We start from the raw sequence: 15,493 nt of genomic DNA on the forward strand, positions 1-15,493 counted from the left end.
ACACATTTGTACAGGAAACTGTTTAGGCTACAGTTGGGAGTATTGCATGCAGTTCCAGGCACCCCATTGCAGGAAGGATATTAGAACCACTGAAAGGGTACAGCAACAATTCACTAAAATCCCAGGAACAATGTTATAGTTATGAAGAAGTGCTTGAAAAATTGGAGATCGAAAAGGTTTTTAAGATTATGCGGGTAAATAGTGAATGATCGCTTCCACTAGTTGGCAGATTCTGTAACAAGGTGGCATAGACTCAGACAATAAGGAAAAAGGGGGAAGTCAGAAGAATTTTTCACAATGTTATTAGAATATGGACTGCTTTACCACAAGTGACTATTGAGGCAGAGACGATCATTTAAAACAAACTGAATAAGTATTTCAAAAGGAATATAGAAGGATATAGAGTACAGGTAGGTAAATGGAATGAAGGTAGATAGTTCCAGTTGAACAGCTAGCACCAGTACAGGGCCATGTCAAAACAGTAACCTGCTGTGGCATAATACTTATGATCTACCATTTAGAATAACCTATGAACAGAATTTACACATGAAAATGAATGCTATTAGGGACTAAATTCATTTCAATAGTGTTGTTATCAAGCTTTATTTTACATGCGCACTCTTCTAGAGCACAGATTAATGAAATACACAGGGCAATACATACCAATAATTTATGCAATTATAAAACCTGCAGTTCAAGAGAACCTTCCTTTTCTGGTCACAACTATCAAATTTACAGGGGTGGGGGGGGGGCAGAAAGAAAAGGTAGTATATTCATTTGTCTCATCATTATACAATATACCTTTTCTCAATATAAAGTGGTTTCATGTACTTCATGCATCCCAAGGTGTGCACTTCAAAAACAAAATATAGGATATTCACAGCTCTGTTTTAACCAGTGCTAGACACCACAAATTCTGAATGAAGGGTGCAAGCTGAAATGAACCATGGACAGATGTAACTATAAAATATTGCATCGCCCGTTTCAGAAACCTGAACTGTGGCAGTTTCCAAGGCGATACATCAAACCAAATACATTTAACTGAGGCAGGTGGTAGGTGATATTAGTGATGTTACGGTGAGGTGTAACAGCAATTTGGCCACAAAATCTAATCTTGCACACAGTGCACAACAGTAAAGTTTAGTAAATAGGGTATATACAAATCAGGTTTTAAAAGTTCACCAGATGCTACCATCAAGTACATTTAAAATTTAGTTAATTTTAAAAAAGAGCTTAAAAAAAGTGAATGTATTTTCAAATTTCCATTCCCACTAAATGGCCCGTCACCTCCACATTTATACTTAAACCACAAAAGGGGCTAGGCAAATGTGCACTTACTGCAGATCCCTGCAATTCCTTCTCCACATCCGGAGATGCTAGCCTGCGACTTGCCAAACTCCCAGTGTTCTCATCCAGGCCAGAGTGATAGAGTCAGTTGTAGTAAGATTCTAAACAGACCATAGCAGTGACATGAGCACTTTAATTGCTATTCTACCATGCAGCTTTAAGAAAACTGACATGTGCAGAACTGTCTCACAATACTTGGTTTAAAAGTCACTTAGATACTACGACTTTAGTGAAAGTTAAACAAAAACATTAGTAAATGGCAGGAATGAATATACTACCTTAAACCTCATTTACATTTGATGAAAACAATTCAATTGCCATAATTGATGTGCTATCGTTCCACAAATACAATAGCACATAATTCACACTTTTGATGAACTGCATGATGAAAAGACAAGAATCCATTTATATGAGACAGGTAAGTTATACAACAGTATTCCATCACATTTTGTTTCACTGCTAGCTCCCCAGGGGCACGGACGTCAATCAGCGTGACTGCCTGGAATTTCATGCAATGAACTTCGAGACAAACTGCTAATTTACTTACTAAACGGTCATGCATAATGACTTGTCTCTGCCCATAATAAAATATAAATGTGCATTACCCTATTGTATAAAGAAGAAATCTTACACATTAGTTTGAAGAAATATGCATAAATTGGTGCAATCTGAGCTGCTCTGTATTTATATAGAAACTCTTCAAAAAAGGTGATCAAGAAGGGTACACAGTACAATAAAACCTTCAATAAAATGTACAAATGTCATACAGAAATGCAGTATGCAAAACAATTTACTATACACAAGTATAAATGTACCTACAGAAAATAGACTACATTAAAGCTGACCAATGATGATTCTGTTCAGAAGGGAGGCAGTTTGTTACCTGGTGATATGATTTGTCCTTATTTCAAATCAATCTGTACTCAATGAGGAAGAAGAACAAAAAGGACTTTAAAAAAAAACACACCCTGGAAAGTTTTCTACAATGATGATGGATGTGTATAAGTCAGTCATTCTCCAATCCTGTGAATACATTTAGATCTCAATTCATGCAGTAAAAATCACTTCAAAAAGAAAATTATTTTGGCCATTTTCTCTAAATGCAATAATCTGTAAACACATGAAAGTCTCTACTCTTTCTTCCCAACCACCTAATTCAAGATAAAGACTGGTTTACAAGATTGGTCTGTAAAGCCAAGCAAAGTTTTACAGGCAGTGTTATTCCCAAGCTAGATGCAATGTCGACACACTAATGCTTTTTACTACCCCCTCAACCAAACTGGGCACCCTGACACTCCTATTATAGAAGACCAAATAAAGTTGGGCCATAAATTGGAAGGGTTCATTCAAACTAGCGCTTCAACTTGTGTGAATAAGCTCATGCAGTTTCAAATTACTTAAAATGCCAGTTAATCAATCGCATATTAGCAGATTAAAAAGGATAAAAACCTTCATCTGTGTAATAAGTCTTCTGGCATGCTGACAATGCCAATTCGTCTTGCTTCATTCTGTCAGTATACATGTTCATTTCCTCATCAATATTCATGCCTTTGATGGCACTGTTCATCAGTCCCATTCCATCAACACTTCAATGATAACTATACAATGGAGGCCATGGGCAGATGCTGATATCAGACATAAAATACTAAAATTTAAAATATGCACCTACCCATATCAACCAACAATTTATATAGGGCTAAAGATAAAGGGATACAGGGGATACTATACAGCTTACACAATGGGTTTTCCTTTTTAGACACACTTCAAGATACATTTTAAATGCAGATCGCATTCTTCTGGTCAACGTCATGTTGGTTGAGATGCAATTCCAAGAACTGTCCTCATTGCAGACGAAACAATTTCAGATTCACAGCTGTCAAACAAACTTACTATAATCCAATTCATGTTATCTTGATGACAGCAGATTTGACAAAAGTATTCAGTTCACTAACCTAGAGAAGGGAGGAAAAAAGTATTAGAGCAATAACAAAATCTCATCTTCATTTCTTCTCTCCCAACTTCTCCAAAATTACATTCATACCACCTTTAGATAACCCAGAAGGAATTCATTGATCTCAAACACCAAGTAATTGATTGTATGGAATGATCAGAGACCTTTCAGACAAGCTACTACAAAAATCTAAAACTTCCTTTTGACTGCAGTAAGGGAGCTTTGATGAACCAGTACTCTCCCTATTGACGAGAGCTCATTTAGATTTTTCTACTAAAATGAATACAAATACTATACAAGCTCAACCACAAAACTAGTCTATGGCTTACCGAAATAACAGAAAATGCTAATTTACAGACAATACTTTGGTCTACAAGGCGTCACTCTTGTCTCAGTGGTAGCGTTCTCGGCTGAGTCAGATGGTTATGGGTTCAAGACCCACTCCAAAGACTTGAGTACATAAATCTAGGCTGACACTTCAGTGCAGTACTTAGGGAATTTAGAGAGGTGCCATCTTTTGGATGATATTTTAAACAGAGGAACCATGGATGATATTTTAAACAGAGGAACCATCTACACTCAGGTGGTCGTAAAAGATCCCATGGCGCTATTCGACGAAGAGTAGAGGAGTTCTCCCTGGTGTCCTGGCCAATATTAATCACTAAACCAACATCACAAACATTATGTAGTCATTATCTCATTACTATTTATGGGACCTTGCTGTGTGCAAATTGGCTGCCACGCTTCCTACATTACACCAGTGACTATACTTCAATAGTATTACATTGGCTGTAAAGTGCTATGGATATCCTGAGATAGTGAACAGCGCTATAAATGCAAGTTCTTTAGTTTTCTGTATTGAAGATAAATGCGATAGAGTACAACATCCAAACACATTTATACCACACTCGGATTGGAAAATAAAAATGTGAAAATAATGCTGCTTTCAGACTTGAGTCTGGACTGAGCTAGCCTTAGGATTTGAGGCTCCAGAAAGCTTGCTGTCCACCCTGCCTATTTCACAGTAACCTTTTAAAAAAAAGCTCAAAACATCTTCATAAAAATAAATAAAATACATTTCAATGAGGCCGAGCCTTTTATATAAAAGGATCAATAAAAACAAAGTAAATCACATCTTCATTATCACTAACTTTAAAAAATATTTAAATAACCAAAATTTCAAGCAATTATTTCAGATTAGTACTGTAGGAGTATTCTTAGTCACAAATCTGAGCTGCTAATGTAGGAAAACCATGCTTAGTAATCAACCGACTGTGCAAATACATGCTCAGTGAATAAACTTGGGGAAATAATATTGAACTCCAACTCAGAGGTGCTGATTGGTCACCCACTAGCAAAGAAACCACACACCAAATCATAGTCCTGTATTATTACCACATGGAGGTTTGGCTTGAATAATATCTTCAAACTCTCCACTTTTAGCATAGATATTTGATGGCAAACCCCAATTGACCATTAGCACAATACACCCCATTCAATAATGTTTTAAGGAGGACTACAGCATTTACTGTCTAGGGGCCCCTGCAGCCAAAGCTGACCAAGGCTCGACACCTCAAATGAAACATAAGTATTAACTAGAAAAAAAGTGCAATTTTACATGCCTATGCGCTCAATGTTAAGTGACATCAATGCAATGCTCAGGTTTCCATCACTACAACTTTTACAAGTTGAACCAGTTTGAACATTTTCAGTGATGAATACTAATAACCCACCAGCATGATGGCAAACACACACATCTGCAGCCAATGGTTTTCCAGATAAATAGCCAATGGTTTTCCAGATAAATAGTTGCACTTATTTAGAAGAACTGAAGGACCAGTCAAGTTATCAAGGCCTAGAAATTCAGTTGGCTGCGCCAGCCGTTAGCGCCTTAGGAGTAGATCTCGAGCGCTTGGCGCTTTGCGCCCGGGCGCAGCGCGATCTGCGCCTCGCCCCAACTTCAGTAGACATTTAGCGCTGGCGCAAAGTCATTGCGCGCGCTCATCTGCGCGCGCAGATCATGACGTCATTTCGTCATGCAACGCCCTTTGTGCGCCCGGAACCGGAACTTCACTCGCGCCACCCCATTGTGCGCCGGGCGGCCCTAACGACTGTTGAGTGGAACGTTGCTCAGCCGATGCGGGCCACGGGGAGCGCAAATTAAAGGGCACGTCCCCTGCACTAGAAACGGCAGCCGTGTTGCAACACTCCTTTTTGTGAGAGACGGATCTTCTGGTTTGGCTCAACACAGGAGGAGGAGGAGGAGGAGGAAATGGAAATGTCGGCCTTGCAAAAACACAAATGCACCCTCCCCCTTTAAGAGCTCACCGGCGCCAGAGTGTCTGCCGTCAATCGACAGCTCGCTGCGCCCGACTTCCGGGGTTTCGCCCCGGGCCGCCGGCTTAGCACCTAATGATAGTCGTGCATCGCCTGCTTTAGCGCAGCAGCAACCTCTTAGGGTGATGCGACTGAATATCGGCGAAGGGGGCTCGACTTTGCGCCGGGCGCAAACTTTAGCGGCCGCCCGACTTTACCGCCCCAAAAGTGGCTATACTGAATTTCTAGGCCCAAGTCTTTTTGTGACCTGGTATTGAAGGTTATCTGCCTTCCTTTTTTGTTTAATGAATGAAAGTGCAAAGGACTTGAAACAGCAGAAACCATTAAAATGCAGTAGGACTGCACTATAAGCATAGTCACTAAACCAAAATTCAATTTTTGGAGGGGTAGGGTGGGGACAAATACCCATACCCGTCAGCAAGTTGTATGGTGTCATTTTGACCCCTCCACCAGAGGTGGGGTGGGGGGAAGGAAAAGTGAATAAAAAAATCTATCCTTCCAAAACATTAAAAATCATCCACAACTGAAGCTCTGCAATCACAGAAAGCCCTATTAATGGGGGCTTAAGTGGCAAATAGATCAACATTTGCAGAACCTCATTCTGAATATTGATCATTGGAATATAGTAAGTAATTGGTGGTTTACAGTGCACTCAAGAGTTGAACAATGAATGGACTTACAATCTTTCATACTGCTCAGTGCCAAATGTAGGTTCTAAGTATATCAATAGTTCTGACAATAACTATTTTGACAAATTACTTGAGACCAAGTTCTGTGGACTGACAAGCATGGGGGTCTGATCACTGGATAACAGGCCTTGAAAAGCCTAAATGTTTAGGCATGCTAAATGTACCACCTTATCTAATCTGTGGCCAACTGGATTCTGAGTGTCTTGGACCCAAATGTCATCATTATTGGCGATTGTACTTGAAATACAACTGAATATTCTGTTCTTGGAGCCATTATACCTAGGCCAGAGCAAAGGTGCAACAAGGCTTCCAACACAAAGTCACACTGTAAACAATTAGAGGTTTATGCAAAACAAAGACAGGAATGGCTCGGTATTGGTAGCTTCACTCTTTGCGAAATCCAAGGATTTTGTGTGTTGAGAACTAAACAGCCATAGAAGTAAACATCTTGTAAACCAAGATTTGTTAGCACAGGATATTTTAAAGAAGCACCAGGAACTGCAACAATTCTTGTTTAAAGCGTACCAAAATCCCAGCGTGCAGAACAGCATCTAATTAACAGGTTAGAAGATCTCTCAGCGGTGAGCTCCACAGGTAATCTGAACAAACAATTCCCCTGAAGTGACAAGTCAGACTTGAAATGTAAAGGGAAGTCATCCATTTGAGGCACACTAGTCTCTCTGGTGCTGTCTCTCAATTGGGACAAGTCTCTTTCAAATGCAAGAGATTTTGTGAACCGTAGACATAGGTTATCTTTAGGAGTCACTAGCTGAAAAGGAGATCTTCTTTTATCTAGTGCTGGCTTCCCTAGAATGATAATAGATGGTGGCAGTTTCTCATTTCTGATACTTTGTATGAAATTAACAGCACCGAGGCACCTGGAAAAAAAAGGGCGAGAAAGCGCACACAAGGGCTCCAGTAAGAGGAGGATCAGCTTAAAAAATTTATCAGATTTATTTATTTTCATTGAAGGCGGCTGGGGACAAGAGGATGGTTGCTGAGTAGTTCAGCAAGAGAGGACTTCAATTTAGAAATTTTTGATAGCTTGGAACTGCAGCTAAAATCTGGAAGTAGGGACATCACAAGAGAGAGAATTATGAGCAGAATAAACAGGCACAGAACTTTATTTTTTTTTAATGAATTAAATGATGCAGAGCCAATAGCAGTTTAGTTCTTAATTTGTATACTGGGAAAGCAGATACTGAATCATCCATTGCATGTTACTTTTCAGAACTTTAGCACAAGCTTGAGTTTTGTCATTTTATAGTTAATCCTTTTACCAATAGCTTTAAAATGTTTGGCTGCAAATACATACACTGCCAACCCCCCAGAAAATATTACACACTGCTCAAACCGGTAAGTATCAAGTCTTGTTTACACTGCTCTTGAAACATGGATAGTCAGTGGAGTCTCCAATGACACACATCACCCAAAATAAAAGATGTCATGAGCCATTTATAGGAAGAAATAGTTCTCTACATTTCTGTGGGACCTTTTCAGTTCTCTGGAGACTGAAAACAGCAATTCATCATCTTATGACTTGTGAAAGAATACCAAGATCTAGGTTTGAAAACATTCTTTGCAATTTCATGTCGTATTTTGAGGACAGGTTAGTTTTATACATAGACATTTAATTATTTTGAATATTTAAAAAACTTAAAAAATGTTAAAATTCATTTTTGAGTGTAATGCCTTACTAGTAACTTGAATAGGTCGAGGATTGGTCACAGTTTTCAACGTGAAAATTTCTTATGTCTTCTCTGCTACATGGCATTTGCCTACTAAAAATAGCTGAGCCATTTCATCCCAGGCCACAGAAGGTCAGTAGAAGGTGCACAAATCTACTGGATCCACTTCATTTTTATTGATACTCTGAACACAGCAAGTCTTCATTCAGCACCACTTGAGAATACTGCTGGGACTTAAAAAACTTTTAAAGCTTGAACACATAAACCTAACATGATAGTGCTGCATTTCTTATTCAAAAAGGATGACAGAACAGGTAAGTAATTACAGACCCATTAACTACATTTAATTTTCATTCGGTGTAAAATACTGAAAATGATAATCAAGAATTTATATTAGTGATTTAGACTTGGGAATCAAAAACACAATTTCTAAATTTGCAGATGACACCAAATTGGAGAGGTGGGGGGGGGGGGGGGGGGGGGGTGAAGTCAATACTGAGGAGGACTGCAACAAATTACAGGAGGACATTAATAAACTTGCAGAATGGGCATATAATTGGCAAATGAAGTTCAACACAGACAAATGTGAGGTATTACACTTTGGTAGGAGGAATAGGGAGGTCACATTACTTAGAGAGTGCTAACCTAGGTGGGGTAGAGGAACAAAGGGATCTCGGAGTACAAATACACAAATCGCAAAGTTGTGACGTTAGCAAGGCCATAAAAAAGCAAACCAAGCACTAGGGTTTATTTCTAGAGGGATAGAATTGAAAAGTAGTGAAGTTAAGCAAAACCTGCATCAAACCTTGTTTAGACCACACTTCAAGTACTGTATACAGTTCTGGTCGCCATATTATAAAAAGGATATATAGAGGCACTGGAGAGGTGCAGAGAAGATTTACAAGGATGATACCAGAAATGCGAGGGTATACATATCAGGAAAGGATGAACAGGCTGGGTCTCTTCTCTTGGAAAAAAAGGCCGAGGGATGACCTAATAGAGGTCTTTAAAATTATGAAAGGTTACGAGAGAGTAAAAAGAGAGAATGTTTCCAATTGTGGAGAAGAGCATAACTAGAGGCCATAAATATAAGATAGTCTCCAAGAAATCCAATAGGGAATTCAGAAGAAACTTCTTTACCCAAAGAGTGGTGAGAATGTGAAACTCGCTACCACAGAGAGTGGTTGAAGTGAATAGTATAGATACATTTAAGGGGAGGCTAGACAAGCATGAGGGAGAAGGGAATAGAGGGTTATGCTGATGGAGTTAGATAAGGAAAGACGGGAGAAGGCTCGAGTGGAGCATAAACACTGGCATGGACTGGTTGGGTTGAATAGCCTGTTTCTGTGCTGTATATCCTATGTAATCCTATTTCTTATGTTATGTTCTTATGACAGCAGGGCTATCAATCCTATGAATAAATAAGGATTATCTGTACAAAAATAACCTAGTAAATAGCAGTCAACATGAATTCAGAAGGGGAAGATCCTGTCTGACCAACCTCAACTTTATTATTTTTTTTTTTTTTTAAGGAAATGACATACCAGGTACATTCTGGAAAGTGTAGATTTCGAAAAGGCATTTGACAAAGTTCCACATGAAAGGCTGTTAACCTGAAGACTGAAGGAACCCTAGAAATAGCTAAGAAACTGGCTGAAAAAGGTAGAAAATGAATACTCTAAAGAGGAGCTATGTCAGGATGGGGAAGTACCGAGTGGGTCATCCTAGTGCTCAGTGTTAGCACCATTACTATTTCTAATTTAAATACGCGACCTGGATTCAAAAATGCAATGCGGTCAAATTTACAGCAATACCAAACTAGGAGGGACACTGGAATCATAATAAGCAGCTCAGCAATTACAGAATTAATTACACAAAATATGTTAAGTGGGCAGAATAGCAGATGAAAGTTAATGCAGACAAGTGCAACATACTGCACATAGGAAAAAAAATCAGCCAACACAAATATTCCATGACTAGTGTTGAAATAGCTAAGGGCAAAGGTGAAAAATCTAGTAGTCTTAGATGACTTTATGCCAATTGTGTACAACCAATGCAGAAGATTAATCAATAAAGCCAATAGAATGTTGAACTAGCTGGCCAAAACAGTAGTCAGAAGAAGTTGTGATCAAACTGTACAGTGCTCTGATCAGATCACAACTCAAGTACTGCATACAGTCTGGTTGTGGAGACACAATCAAGTGAAGAGCCATGAAACTGATAACTAATTCTAAAGGTCTGAGGAAAGGTTGAGATTTGGCATTTCAGCCTATATCAGAGACATTTGACAGCTAATCTTAGAAGTATACAAGATAATTACAAAAAGATAAAGTAGGACAAGGGCACACAGGTTCAAACTAGTATAATTTAAATTTAGGACTGATGCCAAGAAATTATTTATGCAAAATATGATTAGCATATAAAACCGATTGCCAGATAGAGTAGTGAAAGTGAAAACTCAATTATTTAACAACTGGATGCTACAGTGGGTAAACTTTAGGAACTTTCTGGATGGACATATTTAAATGGGCCAAATGCCCTCCCTCGTCTGTAACCGTCTTGTAATAGTTGTTTAATCTGCCTATAGTCACAGGCCAAAAGACAATATAATTTTATATAAAACAGTAAAATCATAAACAGCCACAAATTTTTTTATATCTGCAACATCAGTGAGTATCTAACATTTCATTCAAAATTGAGCATGGCCATTACATTATGAAAACTGCAAAATAGTTGGAAAAGGTGGTTAACAAGTGACACATGGAATCTTTCCAATTTGAGGGGAGGGTGGGGGGAGGAATGGGAAGGGAAGGGAGGAAAGAAAGAAAGGAGAGACAAGAAATCAAGACAGCGGGAACCACAGCATGGCCAGGATTCCCAGAACCATGAACAGCAGACAGCCATTGAGTTAGCTCTAAGAACATAAGAACACAAGAATTAGGAGCAGGCCATATGGCCCCTCAAGTCTGCTCCATCATTCAATAAGATCATGGCTGATCTTCTACCTCAACTCCACTTTCCCGCCCGATCTACATATCCCTCGATTCCCCTAGAGTCCAAAAATCTATCTAGCTCAGCCTTGAATATGCTCAAAGACTCAGCATTCACAGCCCTTCGAGGTAGAGAATTCCAAAGATTCACAACCCTCAGAGGGAAGAAATTCCTCCTCATCTCAGTCTTAAATGGCCGACCCCTTATCCCGAGTCTATGCCCCCTAGTTCTAGACTCTCCAGCCAGGGGAAACCACCTCTCAGCATCTACCCTATCAATCCCCCTCAGAATCTTGTGTTTCAATGAGATCACCTCTTATTCTTCTAAACTCCAGAGAGTATAGGCCCGATCTACACAATCTCTTCTCATAGGATAACCTGCTTATCCAAGGAATCTGCCATTTTCTAAGCTGTGCTCCATCCTAATCCCAATTCCCCAACCTTTCTCCATATCCCTTAATGCTGTAATTTACTAGTAACCATCTCCCTCTTATTCTAAATCTGTGGCATTCTGAAGAGTATTTACACTCGCTCAATCCACAGTGAAGGATTGCTTTTTGAATTTATTTTTAATTGGCTTCATTCAAATTCTAAAATGGCATCATATTGTTCTCGATTCCCCAACTAAAGGGAACACCATCTACTACGTAATTTCCCCTCATTATTTTAACCACCTCAGTGAGATCAGCCCATAACCACCTCATCTCCTGGGAAATTAACCCAAGTTTACCCAGTTTCTCATCATAGCACCATTATAATTTAAACATTTTAGAAATGAATGTAGGACCGTCTAATTGTGTAATGCTTTGGTCCAATAGCATCCTGTGTCAAGTGGTAGAATACAGTTTTCAAAATGATTCCCTTAATCTTTCAATTTTAGTTAGGCTGCTGGGGTGAGGCATTTCACTGGTGGGAATGTGCATGAAAATAATATATGGAAGAATATCTCCTAGCACTTGGTTAGACTTACTCACTTGTCCTCAATCATACAGGAGAAATTTGAGTGTACAGCTAAATTTTCATAAGATTTGGGTGAATTTTAGGTTCAATGCTAATGTAGTGCTAGAGAGTAAATGATGATTGCCAATTTCAGCACCTAGTTGTCAGAGTCAAAAGTCCAGCACAAACAGCTGGCAGGCAACCTCCCTTTAATCAGACTTCATGTGGCAGGAATCAACCTCAAGAACACAGCCTAAACTAGTGTGAATTTCTCTGCATCATAACAGTGAGATTACCAATTTGGTGCCAACTGACAGCTACATTTTCTGCTGTGGACTCTAGTAGAAACTTGGTTGAGATTGTTGGAAATCATATGACTCAAGGCCAACTGATGAGACTTTCATCCCATTATTCTGGGTTACATTTGAAACCAAGTGTTGGAAGCAAGAAGCCAGTATTTAACCCAGTGCCATACCCTGCCACTTTCTTGCTCTCTACCAAATCCTGTGTTTTTGCAACATTGGTCATTAGCAATTACTTTCCAAAACTCCCCAAAAAACAACTGGCTTCACTTGAGCAACAGTTGAAACAAGTCACTGAAGATGGGAGTACAGATAGGAAAAAAACCAAACATTCAAAATTTCATACTGTATTTGGCTTGCTCACTTATTCAGCTGTAGGGAATTGAAATGGTGAATATTTTGGGTATTTTATTTACTTGCATGCCTTATTGACAAAACTGGACAGATTGCCTACAGAACACTAATTGGCACTGTAGTGAAGTACTCACATGAACTGCGTATGAACAATCGATTGAGATTACAATTATAATCAAAGTATAAAATAAAGATTTGGGATCACTTAATTCAGAAGTATATTCTATTGAAAACTTGAGCTGCAATTGCATTTGAGTTACAGCCTTCAACCCAGTTGCATGCAGTGGTGTAATTTCAGGTCAAGAAAAGTGCCCCTTTGTGAGAAAGCACTCATTTTGAAGAGGCAAATGCTTCTTGTTCACTTAAATACTAGGCTCCTTGGAAATTTCCATAGTTATACAATTTTGATCTGAAGTGCGAAAAGGCAAAACTTGCTAACTTCTTTCACAAACAGTTTCAGAGAATCTGCTCGTTGGCATTTATTAATACCTCCTTCAAACTGGACACTGAAGATACACAACAGCAACTCAGGATTACATACGATGCAAGTTACGCTTGTTGAGAGTTGCATGACTTCCACGCCAAGTTCTTGTGGCGGCATTGTTGAGTGTGAGGTGAAAATCTGAATGCCACCATACTGCCACATGGAGGCATGTGACAAGGACATCAGAGGATGACAGGCTAGCCAAGGAGAGTTACCAATACAACCTTATATAGCCAGAAAATGGGCATCAAAAGTCTGCTTCTATAAATTTTAAAGAAACTGAACTCAAACTTAATTTTGCACAGAGAAAACATATACCCTATGTGATGTTGCATCGGTATATCAGCACAGCGCGAGATGTTTGAGGGTACGGTAGCATAGTGGTTATGTTACTGGACTAATAATCTAGAGACCTGGACTAATGATCCAGGTCACCTCAACAGCTGGGGAATTTAAATTCAGTTTATTAATAAATCTGGAATACTGTAAAAAGCTAGCATCAGTCATGGTGGCTCTGGAACCAGCGGATTGACATAAAAACCCATCTGGTTCACCGATATCCTTCAGGGAAGGAAATCTGCAGTCCTTACCTGGTCTGGTCTATGTGACTTCAGACCCACAGCAATATGGTTGACTCTTAACTGCCCTCTGAAATGGCCTAGCAAGCCACTCAGTTGTAACAAACCACTACATAAAGTATCACCTTCACCACACAGACTGCAGCGGTTCAAGAATGCAGCTCACCACCTTCGAGGGCAATTAGGGATGGGCAATAAATGCTGGCCTTCCCAGCAATGCCCAATGAATTATTTATTCCCAACGAATAGATAAAATTCCCGCTGATTTCTAGATGTAGTAACTGGTTACTGTGCACCAGAAGCAGCTTGGAAATCGGCAGGAATTAAAAACATTAGTTTGAATTTAATTCACGCTAATATGATCCAAATATCCTCTCCACTAGCTGCAAGGATCCAAAGTCCAATGAATTTGGCTCGCCTCCACCTAGCTTCTAGTGGGCATTATTCCATAGCACAGAACTAAAATTTAGATTTAAACAACTACTTCACTCAAGAGGCTACAATGACACCAGATACTTCACTTTCCTACTGGCAATTGGGGTTTCAGTAAATTGATGGAAACATGTAGTTTACTTTACCCTGAATGTAAAGTAGGATATACCTCTACTTGGATGTGCCAGATATGGATTCTAAATGCAAAAGGTGGAAACAAGTTCCAGTCCCCAGCACCAATAGCCCACTTCAGGTGGGCAAACAACATTTAAAAGCCAGAGTGATTTTCACAACCTTTAAATATTTACATTAATTTTCTACAAAATGTTGAGTGGTATCATCCTGATTTTTTTTTATAAAGTAGAATTAATTGACTACCTTGATCAGAATAGTCTCAAATGTTTAAATTCGCGCAGAGGAAAACAAATGCATTAATTTATCTCTTTCATTCAATCGCACTCACTACTCCAAGCTATTCAATGAATTTATAACACCTGGGCTAATTGCTCAGAGATATTAATTTGCCCCTCACTATTGCCATTGGAACTTTCCTGGAAGTTACTGGGGATGATATTAAACTTTGGCGAGAGCACAAAATGCACAGTAGTGAATCGACTGCCCGTTATACACCCTGGAGAGCCATCAATGCAACCTTACATAGCCAGAAAAGGTGCATCAAAAGTATGTTTTTTCCCCCCCCTTTTTCACGGACTTCAATGGAAGTTAACTTGGAGGATGCAGCAGTCTATAATGACAGGAGCACTGCATCATGCATGCATAATCTATAGTAAGAGTCTTGCATAAAGCACACACTTCCTGTGCAGTCACTTCCCAGGTCATACTTTTATAGTGGTGTGGTAAACCACTGTTTGTATTCCACTGTGTACATGCCTGGACATGCCTCGGCTGACTCCTCCCACAAGTCCTAGTATAAAGGTGACTGCTCCCCAGCCCTTTGTATTTCTGGACCGGTCGACCACTCGAGGCAGGCCTTCATTCTTTTGTTAATAAAAGCCTTTAGTTACTCTCTTAACTCTCAGTCTTTTATGAGTAATTGATAGCGCATCAATTTTATTAACAAAATTTTTATAATGGAGAAGATCCTCACACCAGCATGCCTGGACTTAGATCATCGGGAGGCAGACTCATCCACCAAGTTTACTCACTGGCTTAAGTGTTTCGAAAAATTCCTGACCGCCTCCGCAGCAATCAAATCGGACGAGGACAAACTGGATGTCCTGACCTCCAAAGTGAACCACCGAGTGTACTCGGTCATCCAAGACGCGACCTCGTACGCGGACGCTATCAAGCTCCTCAAGGACCAGTACACGCGCCCAGTGAACGAAGTGTACACCAGGCACCTTCTGGGGAGTCGTAAACAACCTGGGGAATCGACCGTGGG

General features: G+C 39.6%; 1 protein-coding gene across 1 annotated transcript in view; it reads right to left on the bottom strand.

Annotated features, from left to right (window-relative positions):
- Window positions 1-587: 587 nt before the first annotated feature.
- foxo3b (forkhead box O3b) overlaps window positions 588-15,493 on the bottom strand; it is an 86,222-nt gene continuing 71,316 nt past the window's right edge. The window contains exon 3 of the mRNA XM_085997776.1: window positions 588-3,299. The gene's annotated coding sequence lies outside the window, so the exon portion shown is untranslated. The remainder of the gene's footprint in view (window positions 3,300-15,493) is intronic.

Source organism: Somniosus microcephalus, chromosome 9, assembly GCF_052327205.1.
Source record: "Somniosus microcephalus isolate GS21.2 chromosome 9, FLI_Smic_1.0, whole genome shotgun sequence".
NCBI classification, from domain to species: Eukaryota; Metazoa; Chordata; class Chondrichthyes; order Squaliformes; family Somniosidae; genus Somniosus; species Somniosus microcephalus.